Raw genomic sequence first — 14,219 nt, 5'->3', positions numbered from 1 at the left:
TCCATACATGCAACCTCACATGATGACCTGCTTTTAAGAATGCATGGAATTTTCTAAGTATTGTCTCCTGATTCCTCTCCATATGATCCTCAACAGTGAGGAGCCGCTATATCCTTGTAGGGAACAATGGGCCAGTAGTCCATTTCTGGTTGTCTCATCACCCTTATGGAGACAAATTCCATAAGGGTCATTTGTATACATACAAACCAGAAAGGCAAAAGAGGTCACCTTGGTAGGACATATCTATAATAACTCTTTGCCTCACTATCCTTTAAAAAAAAAAAAAAAATACTGACATTGTGATGTAAACAAATTGAAATCCCACGATCTTGCACATGATCTCAAGATTTCAATGATGGGATCGGACAGGAGGGCTTCCCTGTGATGCTAGGTACGCCCTCCTGACCGCGATCACATCCAGGAAATGCCGTTGGCTTCAGGACAGCCCATCGCGGTTTGGACGGAATAGAACCCCATAACGGCCTAAAAAGGTTTAAAACCAGTATCTTTATGACTCAGAAATGAATCTTGGTGTCATAAAGCATCAGTGTAGCCTTTATATACAGAGGGAAATACTTTATTCTATGTCTGCTTGGTTCCAGCTCGGGGGGGGGGGGGGGACCTTTCTTTTGGGCATCTACTTAAGCCCATTTTTGTGCTGTAACCCCCCCACTGCAATTTTAAATCTTCAATCAATAATTTACCATTGGAAGACATATCTTCCTAAAAGAACCCACTAACTAAGGACCCCCTTACACATAAAACTCCATTTCCTTAATAGTCCCTCACAAGAGATCCCCCAACAATAGGATATTTTACCCCAATACCCATCTAAAAAGGCTCTCCCCTCCAGAAGCCTTCCACCAGTACAGCTCATATCCATTGGATACATACTTTCTGCCTCTTCCAGCCTCAGGAAAACAAAATACAAGGGAAACAAGTACCGGCATATATCATGAGCAATTTGCTTCCATTATCAAAATGTGACCAATCTTATATGCATTTGTGATTGGCTAAATGCTGTCACATGACACAGGGGGTGGAGAGAATGGAAGTAACTTTCACATATGACAGGGGGGAAAAAATCTACTACTGATATAGAATTCAAGAGTATGTGTTATTGCATTGTCTGTTGATTATGCAATTTTACTATATTGAATGCTCCTTTAACTGTTCACTTGTTTTTTATTCAGCACCACTTACCGTCTTTAAAAAAATAGATAATGGAAAAAGGACGTTTTTTTTATTTTATCACAAAAAAATTACAGTTACCTAACATTTAAATTTTATCTTTCATGATCTGGATAGAGCATTTGCTTTTAAACAACTTTCCAATTTACTTCTTGCGCTCCATTTATTAAGCAGCGGACGCTGCTTTGGAGCCCTATCATTTCAGGTCTGCCAGAAACGGAAGTTTAGGAAGCAGCTGTGGCGGATTGAAATCATCCTGATCCGATACGATCAGGATGATTGACGGCCCCTGTTAGCAGAAATGCTTGTGCAATGATAAATGCCGACAGCGTATGCTGTCGGCATTTATCGATGTGGGGCAGATGAGATCTGCTACAGCGGATCCTGTCCGCCTGACACTTGATAAATATACCCCTATGTGTCATTGAACCTTGAATCCAGAGCTGATTGGGTGGAGGCATTTAGCGGGGTCGAGCGAACATCGCCTTTTAATAAATCTACCCCCTAGTATCTTTTAGGTGGCGAAAAGGTCTTATGAGCGCTGCTTCTCAACTGTAGTTTCAGGCGAGCGAAACGATGAACCTACATAGCAGCATTCGCTGCTTGATAAATGGAGACCAAAGACTACTTTGCAATGGCTGCTAAAGGTTAATTATGTGACAGACACAAAAATACATATGCAGAGAAGAGCGACAGCACAGTTAAGAGATATACATGAAAAATGTATTTCAATTAATTGATTTATTGAAATTCATATATAAATGAAATATTTAGATTCTATGCAGCCTTCCTCTGTGAATACAAAGCAACAGAGCATACGAAACGAGCTGGTGTTTTCTTTATCGAGATGAGAGAACCTATTGTTCAGATTTCAACATCACTAAAATGTCACATTTCTATAGCCTCATCTTCCCTCTCAAGTCCTTAGTCAATTACAAAAATCTCCGGGGAGTGTTCTCTATAGAACGCGATTATTTCAAAAAGGCGCTTGATACAACCTCATCATTACATTTTGTGTTCAGAGAGCAATGCTGGAAATATATTCTCCAATCTTTGGAAAATGAAGTGCAAAACTCAGCTAGGGTATAAAAATTACAGTGGTAAAGTTCAAATTAGTTTAAGATTGTCTGACACATACATTGTTTTACTCTCTATCTTTAGTGTTACAATCTTCTCTGAAAGTTAGCTATGTGGTACGTAAGCTTTTTTTTGCTGGGGGGGGGGGCTGGGTTGGGGGGAAAAGGTGGCAATTGACCCCTGGGATGCCATCAATGGAAGAATCAGGGACAATACAGATTAGAGGGTAAATCTAACAAGAGGCGAGCGGACATGATTCGCTGTAGCCAATCATGTCCTCTCTACCTCGCTAAATGCCTTCTTAATTTTCGATAAAAGCTGCATTCAGTGTTTCATAAATGGAGAGCCTGTTTAAAGGAATATGAAACCCAAAAATGTTCCTTCATGATTCAGATAGAGCATACAATTTCAAACAATTTTCCCAATGTACTTCTTTTATGTAATTTGCTCTATTCTCTAGGTATCCTTTGTTGAAATGCATACCTAGGGTAGGCTCAGGGACTGGGAGCTAGCTGCTGATTGGTGGGTACACATATTTGTCTCTTGTCATTGGCTTACCAATGTGTTCAAATAGCTCTCAGTCGTGAGTTGCTGCTCTTTCTTTGTTCTCTTGTTATCTTTGGCTGAAAAGCAGGGGCGTAAGCTTAGGAACCTTCACATTTCTGGAGCACTATATAGCAGCGGCTTTGCAAAAATGATATCCATTTGCAAGAGCACTAGATAGCAGCACTATGTAGTGCACCAGACATCTATCTAGGTATCTCTTCAACAAAGAATATAATAGAAAAGTAGCAAATGTGATACTAGACGTAAATAAGAAGCTTTTTTTTTAATTTAAGAACATTAACTATGACCAACACATGAGCAACTGTACCTGGAGATTATTACAACAACAGTTTGTCTTTATAGCGGAATAATCAGCGTGCTAAACTCACTAAGCGCTCTCTTCAGCTTTACCTTTCCATTATCATTGTATAAAGCGGATTCACTATTTAATAGAGAGATGAGTGAGCTTTAATGACCACTGCATAGAACAACATAGAAAGCAGACTATGCTTTTCTTCACAAATATAAAGCAACAACATTTTATTTGTAGTTCAGACAGTCTGTGAAAATCAAGGACGTTTCTCGTTTTGCTGATTCAATTACTAATATGTTCAAGATGCCAAAACAAAAATGTTACAAAAATGCAAATGCCAGTAATTCCCGAATTGATGTTGACAGTCTGTGTATACCGAAAGCAGCTAGCATTACATGAGTTAGTGACTTTGTTTAAAAACCCATTGGATTTGAGCACCATCAATTTCCCTGATTGAAAGTTTATTCTGAAATCAACACAGACTGCTTGGATCTTGACTCGGGCAACAATACCATGTAGCAAAATGAATGTACGATACTTTATAATAGGTTTACATTATAATGAAACATAATATTGGTATTAAGAGGGCTGTTTTTGCCGGTTGCATTATGGAGCAATATCTTTCACCCTTTTCAAATAACCATTTATCTTTCCGCTGCACTCTACGGATCGTAATGCTTTTAGACTTACAACAAAACACTAATTTTTGGAAATGTTAAGAAGTAATCATGTTGAAATAGTGAAACAGCTTTACTATAGTTTGCAGAAATATACTGACTCTGCAGGAAAAGCTGCTGTTCAAAGGAAATTTGTGATTATTATAAACGCCCATTTAGTATAAATCAGCCAGGAATAGCCGTGATGAGGTATACATAGGCACTTATCATTCTGTATTTGCTTTCAATGAGTTGAGACTAAATAGAAGCCAAAATGGTCCTGCTAATGCGACAGAATGGAGGCTCAGCGTTTTTATGGTTAGTTGGAGATTGTAAAGCATAAAAGATGCAAAATTTACACACAAAAACAAATGATTATTGCTTCCTCTAAACCTGCCATCGCCATATATAGCAAAGCTTTCTAAGAAAAGACTCATTCTGATAGCCTGGAGATACACAGTTCTGGAATAGAAGTGTGGGCTAAATTTATAGTTAGAAAAGTCAATTCATACTGTTTAAATTAAGGATGCAATTAAGGATGACCCTTTAGTCACCATAAAAATAGACACTTTTATAAATACATATGCTTTGCTCGGATTAGTGACAAACAATATAAAAGCAAACACTGTGTAGCCCTCACTCAGAGAAATTTAAAACATTTAACTTAAAGGGACATTATTGACAACTTTTTTTTCTTTGCTTATATAAAAGAGGGCATTTCAAAATGTATTTCAATTTTGGGATTGCCCCTTTAATTGAAATACAGTGGAAATACAGCATTTATATCAAAGTCTGGTCACTTTAATCCAACCTTTCTAGCGCAGCAACTCTTTGATACAATTTCTAAAACTGTGGCGACCCCTAACTATATTGAATCAATATCGAATCAAATACAATACACGACTTCCGTTTATAAAGTTTATTTATTTTTTTATTCATTGTGTATTGAACTGTATTCTCATTGTATAATCATGTGAAAATATTAAAACAAAGCGTAACAACGGTAACATAACAGTCTTAGTTAGACACCCTTGAAAAGCTTGAAAAGCCTGTTTCACAAAGATATGTTGTTGAAAATGGAAGAAGAAGGCGCAACACAATCTCAGACAGAACAGGATATGACTGCAAACACTTGATCCAGAACTCATTACCTGTCATTGAAGAGAAATCATTTTTTGCTTCATCGCTGGTAATGAGTTCAATGAACTCTTCTTGTGCATTCTCAGGAACATCTTGAACTTTGATTGTGAATGGACTTCTAGCAAGTGCAAACAGGGTGTCAGGTAAGTTTGGAAAGTATGAAGACATTTCGTCTGGAAACATTTGCAAGTGTTCTTTGACAGAAATTATCATTGTGATCCTTTTGTGAAGTTCAATGGCATTTTCCTCAAAGAAAGCAGATAAGTTGGGCAACATGTAAATTCTATTTTCATCCATTTTTTTTTTTTGCCAAAGTTGAAGTTTCATTTGGAATGATCGGATCTTTTCAGAGAAATCGAGGCATGTTGCATTTGGTCCTTGAAGTGATACATTTAACTTGTTCAAGATGGCAAAGAGGTCAACCAAGTAAGCTATTTTCTGCAGTTCATTTTCATTGCTGCAAAGTGCTTCGAACTGCGGTTTTGCTTTCTGATTAAAAAAAGTTTTTAATTCATCACTTTTTCATAACTTTTTCTCTTGATAACCATCTCACATCAGTGTGAAATTGTCATGGATTTTCCTAATTTCTTTCTGTCCCTTTAATTTTACCTGTGCTCACACCTAGCAAGGTTATTTAAAGCCTGGACACGCCTCCCTCCTTGCTTCAGTATTGTTTCCAGTTAAGCAAACAGCTTCACAGACCTACTACAGGGATTTACCTCTCTCTGTTCAAGTCTACCTTTCCTAAGGAGTTAAAGCCTTTCTTAATACGGAGCCTACCTGAGCTACTAAAAGGGACTTATATCCTAAGTCTGAATTGTTCCTAATTCGCATTGCTGAACACCGCTGCTGCATTACCCTCCTTGGTTAAAATTACCTCTTGCAGAACGAGTGACCCTCATACCGCAACTGCGGTCTCATCTGTTATCAACTTTGTGAACTATTGTGACTTTGTACAGAAGCCTTTCACAATTACTCAAAAACCACTCACCGGATACCTCCTTTCATTCCTCTTCACACGCCTCAGGAGTAGCGTGATAGAGCAACGGAGTTCCTGCAGCAGAGCGCACAGCCGGACTCCACCCATCTGCCTGTCAGGTCTCACAAACAGCGCAACTCTCAGTGTGAATCCGCCTCAACAGGCTAACAGCGTTCAGCAGCTGTACACACCTTAGACTCTGCCTGTGTACTCAGTGACTCACAGAAAGGGAGTATCGCACCCACTGAGTGATAGGTTTTACAACTACTGCTCAACCTGTAATACTATGTTATCACACCAACTGCCTATCCTAACATAGTACTATTTCCAATACTCCTGTGTATGATTATCCTCAGCTCCTGAGTGGATTACCATTCCATCCTTATCAGGGATTCATTCATATACACCCTGCATCAACCTGACTCAGAAATACTGATCAGGAATTCCATTCAAATAGTAACTTTTACCTGCCAAACAGATAGATACATTGTAACCTCCTCACTGTATCTTGAAGTAAGGCATACAATCCTATTATTTCCGCAGTTGTGATCCACACATACAACCTGCTGATTACATAATACTGAAGCCATCTAAATGGATCCAGCGGAATTACCCAAAATTGTGTACGCTCTCTCCCAGAGGGTGGATCAGCTAAGTCATGGCCTTAGAGAATTACAGGTCCAAAATGAGACACTAAACAATATAATAAAAGACTCTATGGGTAAACCAGCTACACCAGAGACTACACCAGAACCCCAAGTCTCTATGCCTGATAAATTCCATGGAGACAGGGCTATGTTTTCTCAGTTCAAAAATTCTTGCAACCTACTTTTCAGTCTAAAACCTAAAACCTACGCAACTGAACGCGTTAAGGTTTTAACAGTCATTTCTTTTCTGCGTGGTGAACCCTGCAAGTGGGCAGACTCATTCTTTGAACAAGATCATCCCATTTTAGCATCACTGGAAGACTTCTTCAAGGAAATGGCAATCCTTTATCAAGATATTAACACTCAACTCACTGCAGAAACTAAAATGAGATCCCTTAAACAAGGGAAAAAGCAAGTGGAAGAATATTTAAGTGAGTTCAAACAGTACAGCAAAGATACTGAGTGGAGCAAAATTGCTCTTAGGAATCAGTATCGTCTAGGTCTAAACGATGCCCTTAAAGATGAACTCGCTCGCACAGAGCTTCCTAGGTCATTGGAAGGACTAATCACACTCAGCATTCAGATAGACAGAAGGTTGAGAGAACGCAAATCAGAAAAACAAGGTATGGATACCATCACTAGACACTCTTCTACTTATCAAAAACCTACAGTTACTCAAACCTCAGAACCTATGGATTTGGGATTCACTAGAGGCCCTTTACAACCAGAAGAAAGGAATCGCAGATGCATAAACAACCTCTGCATGTACTGTGCTTCTAACGCACACACTGTAAGAGAGTGTCCTATCCTACAAAGGCAGAAAAAACGTAAGTCCTTCAGAAAAACAACATGCTTAACCACTAACATTAACCAAGTTGCTTATTGTTCTTTATCTCTTACCTTACAGTGGGATCAACACCAGCAAATCAGTGAAGCTATCATCGATTCTGGGGCACATTCTTCGTATATAGATTCTGTTTTTGTCACTGTAAATAAAATACCCACTGTGTTGAAAGCAAGACCCGTGTCCATTAGAGTTATTGATGGTAATACAATTAGTTCCGGTCCTATTACACACCAAACTATTCCTATCAAGGTTTCCACGTCAAGTGCACACATTGAATTCATTTCCTTTGATGTGATAAAGTCTCCCATCTTTCCCCTGGTACTTGGCCTACAATGGTTACAGACGCATCAACCCACCATACATTGGGATCGCCTCGAAGTCGAATTCCTTTCGGACTATTGCAAGAACACCTGTTTCCATCACTCGATCACTCGATCTGTTGTCTCAATCCTAACGGAAAAACTATTCCTTCTGACTACCAAGACTTTCAAGATGTATTCAGTGAAAAGGAAGCAGAGACCCTTCCACCACACCGTCCATACGACTGTCCTATCCAGCTACTACCAGGTGCTTCCATACCTTACGGGCACATATATCCGCTCTCACAACCTGAACTAGATCACCTCAAAACTTACCTTTCAGAAAATTTAAGGAAAGGGTTTATACAACCCTCTTCTTCCCCTGCTGGGGCCGGCATTTTCTTCGTCAGAAATAAGGACAAATCTCTTCGCTCTATAATCGATTATAGGGAACTTAATAAACGGACGGTCAAGAACCGCTACCCCTTACCTCTGATTCCCGAACTCATCGAACGTCTCAGTCAAGCAACCATATACACTAAATTAGACCTACGTGGAGCCTATAATCTCGTCAGGATCCGAAAAGGGGACGAGTGGCTCACTGCCTTCAGAACAAGATATGGGCTCTACGAGTACAAGGTGATGCCTTTCGGGCTGTGTAATGCCCCGGCAACGTTCCAATATCTGATAAACGATATATTCCGTGATCTCCTTGACATCTGTGTTGTCGTATACTTAGACGACATTCTGATATACTCTAAGAACATCATTGAACATAAAAAACACGTCCGTTGGGTGCTCTCTCGCCTTAGACAACACCGACTTTTTGCCAAATTGGAAAAATGCATCTTCCATACCTCAGACATCACATTCCTGGGTTATACTATCACACCCGCAGGTATTCAGATGGATGACTCCAAGGTGCAAACTATTAAAAACTGGCCCATACCTTCCTCCAAAAAGGACCTCCAAAAATTCCTTGGATTTTCCAATTACTATAGGAAATTCATCAAGAATTATTCTACTCTTACTAAGCCTTTAACCTCTCTTACAAGTGTCAATGCTATCTTCCATTGGACAGCTCAAACACAGGCTATTTTCGAACACCTTAAGGATGTTTTCACTAAAGCACCGATTCTTAAGTTCCCAGATCCTGATGCCCATTATGTACTTGAAGTTGACGCTTCCAACTACGCCCTTGGGTCCATTCTGTCTCAACGTAAAACTCCAGAAGATCCACTCCACCCTGTTGCCTTCTTTTCACGAGTAATTACACCAGCCGAATTTAACTACCCTGTAGGCGAAAAGGAGTTATTAGTGATCAAGGTCTCGTTAGAACACTGGAGACATCTCCTGGAGGGCAGTAAGTTCCAGATCCTAATATATACGGACCACAAAAACCTGGAATACCTTCTGACTAACCGAACATTATCCTCTAGACAGTTAAGATGGAGTTTATTCCTATCTAGGTTTGATTTCCATATAACGTACAGACCAGGGAGTAAGAACGGGAAAGCGGATGCCTTGTCCAGAAAAGATACCAAACCTCATTCTTTCGATACTCCCGGTACAGTCATTCCAGCTGAACATATCATTACACTATCTCCTACTTACCCTGAAGTCCTTAAACTCCTTCAACAGAAAGATACGTCCATTCCTAACCATACTCTCACTCTTGGACAAGATGGTCTCTATTACCACCAAGGACGTCTTTATGTGCCACCTACCCTTCGAGACAATTTGTTAAAAGAACATCATGACTCACCGATGGCAGGACATCTTGGAATCCACAAAACCTTTGATCTTCTCTCACGTACCTACTGGTGGCCTGCTATCAGAACTTCTGTTCAAAGATATGTCCAAACTTGCCACGTATGTACCGTTTCCAAGACTGAAAAAAGACCTCCTTTCGGACTACTCTTACCATTGCAGATTCCAGACCGACCGTGGCAAACCATAGGAATGTCACATGGTTACAATACCATACTTGTCGTTGTTGACCACCTTACCAAGATGGCCCATTTCCTACCGTATCATAAGCTCCCAACTTCATCAGAACTTGCAGTTCTTTTCTTGAACAACATCGTCAAATTACACGGACTCCCAGATTCCATTGTAACTGACAGAGGTAGTCAATTCACCTCTCGTTTTTGGAAAAAGTTATGTGACACTATGCAAGTAGAACTCCGATTTTCCTCCTCATTCCACCCCCAATCAAATGGCCAAATGGAGAGAATTAATCAATGGCTCGAACAGTATATACGTTCTTATTGTTCCAACCAACAAGACCAGTGGGCTACCACCCTTGCTATGGCTGAATATGCCTACAACAATTCTTCAAGTTCCACTACGTCCATAACGCCATTCTTTGCGAATTATGCTTTCCACCCTTCCTTTCAACTTCACCCTCGGACAGATTCAAACTGTCCTAAGGTTGATGACCTCACTAAGGACCTTCAAGATCTTTTTAAGGAACTCAAGGGCCATGTTGCGGATGCTCAGGCTCATCAGAGACATTACTATAACCTCCGAAGACGTCAACCACCTTCCTATAAAATAGGTGATCTGGTGTGGCTGTCGACCAAGAACATCAAACTGAAAACCCCAAGCAAGAAACTTAGTGCTGTCTTCATTGGTCCTTATCCAATCACAAAGATAGTGAACCAAAATGCTGTTACTTTAGATCTGCCTTCCAGTTTTCGACTTCATCCCACCTTCCACGTCTCTTTGTTAAAACCTCATTGTGAAACCAGACAGGTGACCAGCCAGATTCCTCCTGTGTCCTTACTGGATTCGGACACGGAATACGAGGTTGATGCCATACTAGACTCCTGTATTTACCATGGATCTCTTCAGTACTTAATCCGTTGGAAGGGTTTCACTGAGGAGAATGACTCTTGGGAGCCTTCCTCGAATGTCCATGCTCCCAGATTGGTCTCCCTGTTTCACAGGAGGAATCCCGAACGACCTAGATTCGTAGCTGCGGGGCACCTACCCTGAGGTGGGGGGTATGTCATGGATTTTCCTCATTTCTTTCTGTCCCTTTAATTTTACCTATGCTCACACCTAGCAAGGTTATTTATAGCCTGGACACGCCTCCTTCCTTGCTTCAGTATTGTTTCCAGTTAAGCAAACAGCTTCACAGACCTACTACAGGGATTTACCTCTCTCTGTTCAAGTCTACCTTTCCTAAGGAGTTAAAGCCTTTCTTAATACGGAGCCTACCTGAGCTACTAAAAGGGACTTATATCCTAAGTCTGAATTGTTCCTAATTCGCATTGCTGAACACCGCTGCTGCATTACCCTCCTTGGTTAAAATTACCTCTTGCAGAACGAGTGACCCTCATACCGCAACTGCGGTCTCATCCGTTATCAACTTTGTGAACTATTGTGACTTTGTACAGAAGCCTTTCACAATTACTCAAAAACCACTCACCGGATACCTCCTTTCATTCCTCTTCACACGCCTCAGGAGTAGCGTGATAGAACAACGGAGTGATCCGCCTGTCAGTATTCCTGCAGCAGAGCGCACAGCCGGACTCCACCCATCTGCCTGTCAGGTCTCACAAACAGCGCAACTCTCAGCGTGAATCCGCCTCAACAGGCTAACAGCGTTCAGCAGCTGTACACACCTTAGACTCTGCCTGTGTACTCAGTGACTCACAGAAAGGGAGTATCGCACCCACGGAGTGATAGGTTTTACAACTACTGCTCAACCTGTAATACTATGTTATCACACCAACTGCCTATCCTAACATAGTACTATTTCCAATACTCCTGTGTATGATTGTCCTCAGCTCCTGAGTGGATTACCATTCCATCCTTATCAGAGATTCATTCATATACACCCTGCATCAACCTGACTCAGAAATACTGATCAGGAATTCCATTCAAATAGTAACTTTTACCTGCCAAACAGATAGATACATTGTAACCTCCTCACTGTATCTTGAAGTAAGGCATACAATCCTATTATTTCCGCAGTTGTGATCCACACATACAACCTGCTGATTACAGAAATAGCAGAACATTATTGGATACATCCAATTCATTACAAATTTTAGACTATTTAAAGTACTTGCTTTTACAAAATTGACAGCACTTATAACGCTTTTCATTACTTCTTGGAACTCTTGTGGCAGCGTCTTCGTTGCTAACATTTGTCGATGAATCATACAGTGAGTTCCAATGGCTTTTGGTGACTCATTCAATACCAAACGTTGAAATCCAGACCGCCATCCTAGTATAGCTGGAGCGCCATCTGAGCAAACACCACAAACCTTTTCCCAAGAGATCTCATACTTTTTCAGAAATTAACAAAGTTAACAAAGTTTGTCAAATACATCACGCACAGTAGTTGTCGTTTCAAGAGGTTTGCAAAAAAGAAACTCATCTTTAAAGTAGCCATTAGACATGTGCAATTCGGTTCGGTTCGATTTGGAAATTCGGAAAATTCAGCAAATTCGGAGATTCGGATCGAACCGAATTTCCGAATTAAAATACTGCTGAATCTACCGAATAAATCCGAATTAGTTCGGATTTATTCGGTAGATTCGGATGGCCATGGATTACACTAGTATTGTATATAGTATATATATATATATTAGGTTATATCACTCTGCTATGGGTTACACCTAATATACAGTACATAATACTAGTCTAATCCCATCTAACACTTACCGAAATTCCGAATTTCCGAACCGAACCGAATCCAGCCGAATTTATTCGGATCCGAATGAATCCGAAACAAATCCGAACCGAATTTATTCGAATCCGAATGAATCCGAAACAAATCAGAACCGAATTGATTCAAATTTTTCAGAATTCGAATCGCTCCGAACCGAAATTCGAAAAAATCCGAATCGATCCGAACTGAACCGAATTTTTTCGCCATGCACATGTCTAGTAGCCATCATTAATATACCTCACGTAAACCAGTAATTGAGAACAGTTTGCAATATCTGTAGATTCATCCAGCTGGATGCTAAATATTCCAAGTGGAGTAGATTTCATTTCCTGGATTACCTGATGAATAATAGCAGACATGTCATCTATTTTTCTGTTGACAGTGTCGTTAGATGAGGAAATTGCACTTAATTTCTTAACAAATTCGGCTCCAATCATAACTCGAACAATGTCTTTGACTGCTGGTAACAGCAATTCCTCTGCAATGGTGTGAGGTTTCTTAGCTTTGGCGATTCTGAGAGCCAACAAATATGAAGCTTTGAGGGGCGGAGCCAACTAACTATCGCATTGGGCGCATTTCAGAGAGCTCCTGAGCTCCGTTAGTCTAAATAAAGTATTAAAACTAACTACCGTTCCTAATCGCCAGGCAAACACTCTGGGATTGATCAGAAAGTGACAGCAATCTTAGCGGATATAAAGTGAGGTCAAGTCTAGTGCTGAACTACTGAGACTCGTTTCTCCTCAGAACTGGATAGCCGGTCATACAGATGGTACTCTCTACTGCAGGCGCATCTGACTCTGCTAATACTTTGGGAGGGTCGGGGCTCTGCTCCGAAGGTAAAGTAAGTGCCATACCTGCAAAGGGAATTTTATCCTGGTAGTTCCAGGACCAGCAACAGCCACAACGGACAATTTTACAGACCTCAAATAGCAAGGCAACAGGAAGGTAAGCCCGGTGCCTCCCTTACTGTCACCTGCTTCAACCTTATTCTACACACGGGCACTGGGGGACAGCCGGATCAGCAGGGGCCACATTAAAAGTAATCTAGTCCCCACAGAAAACTGCTGCTTGTTTGGCGTGAATTGCCCTCTTGGGCCGAGCTACGCAGATCAAAGTTTCAGCACTACACCAGAAGCCCTTATAGCGCAGAGCTTTTAACATACAGAGGGACTTTAAAATTAGCTATAGCTCTCCTATGGAGGAACTCCACTATACTTGTAGCCCTCAAGAAGGCAGATAAAACCATCTGTTATCTCCTGCCTTAAACGAACACCTCAGTTAGAGGGAACCCGGTAGCTTATCGGACAGGGACTGTGTATGGACATGACTTGGAGCTATCAGTGAAGTGCAGCAATATACTTAGCCCTGGGCTTACGCCTTTGCAGCAACAAAGCTACTTTGCTATCTGAATAAGGTAGGTCTAATGTGTGGGGGGCATTACCACTCTCTTTCCTCCTTGGCCAGCCCGCATCTATCAGGTAACCCTGGTATGCTCTGCCCTGTGGGGCTTTAAAAGTTTAACCATTAGACAAAAGCTACAGAGTGGGGAGCCCTAACCATTTGCAGTTATTGTTCACAGCTTCACAATTAGTGCTACATGGGTCTTGACTGTGTTCTGTTTTATCTCCTACAGAATATATCCTCACACCAATTTCTTTGTCAATCTCATAAAGCCCAGCAACATGCTGCACACGAGATTACATCCTACATTGCTACTTCACTTAGGGCCTTGTGAAAGCCTGGGGCTACAACAGTTCATTATTTAAAAAAGTCAGCTTGATATCATGTGTCTAATGGAGTAGATTACTCGTAAGAGGGATGTGGTAGATCAACCCAA

General features: G+C 40.8%; 1 pseudogene; it reads right to left on the bottom strand.

Moving 5' to 3' along the window:
• Positions 1–4,800: 4,800 nt before the first annotated feature.
• On the bottom strand, positions 4,801–13,234 carry LOC128642639 (protein FAM200A-like; annotated as a pseudogene).
• Between the last annotated feature and the right edge of the window lie 985 nt (positions 13,235–14,219).

This window comes from Bombina bombina, chromosome 12, assembly GCF_027579735.1.
Source record: "Bombina bombina isolate aBomBom1 chromosome 12, aBomBom1.pri, whole genome shotgun sequence".
Taxonomy (NCBI): Eukaryota; Metazoa; Chordata; class Amphibia; order Anura; family Bombinatoridae; genus Bombina; species Bombina bombina.
Note: the sequence above shows the minus strand (reverse complement) of the source record. Positions and strands in the feature narration are given on the sequence as shown.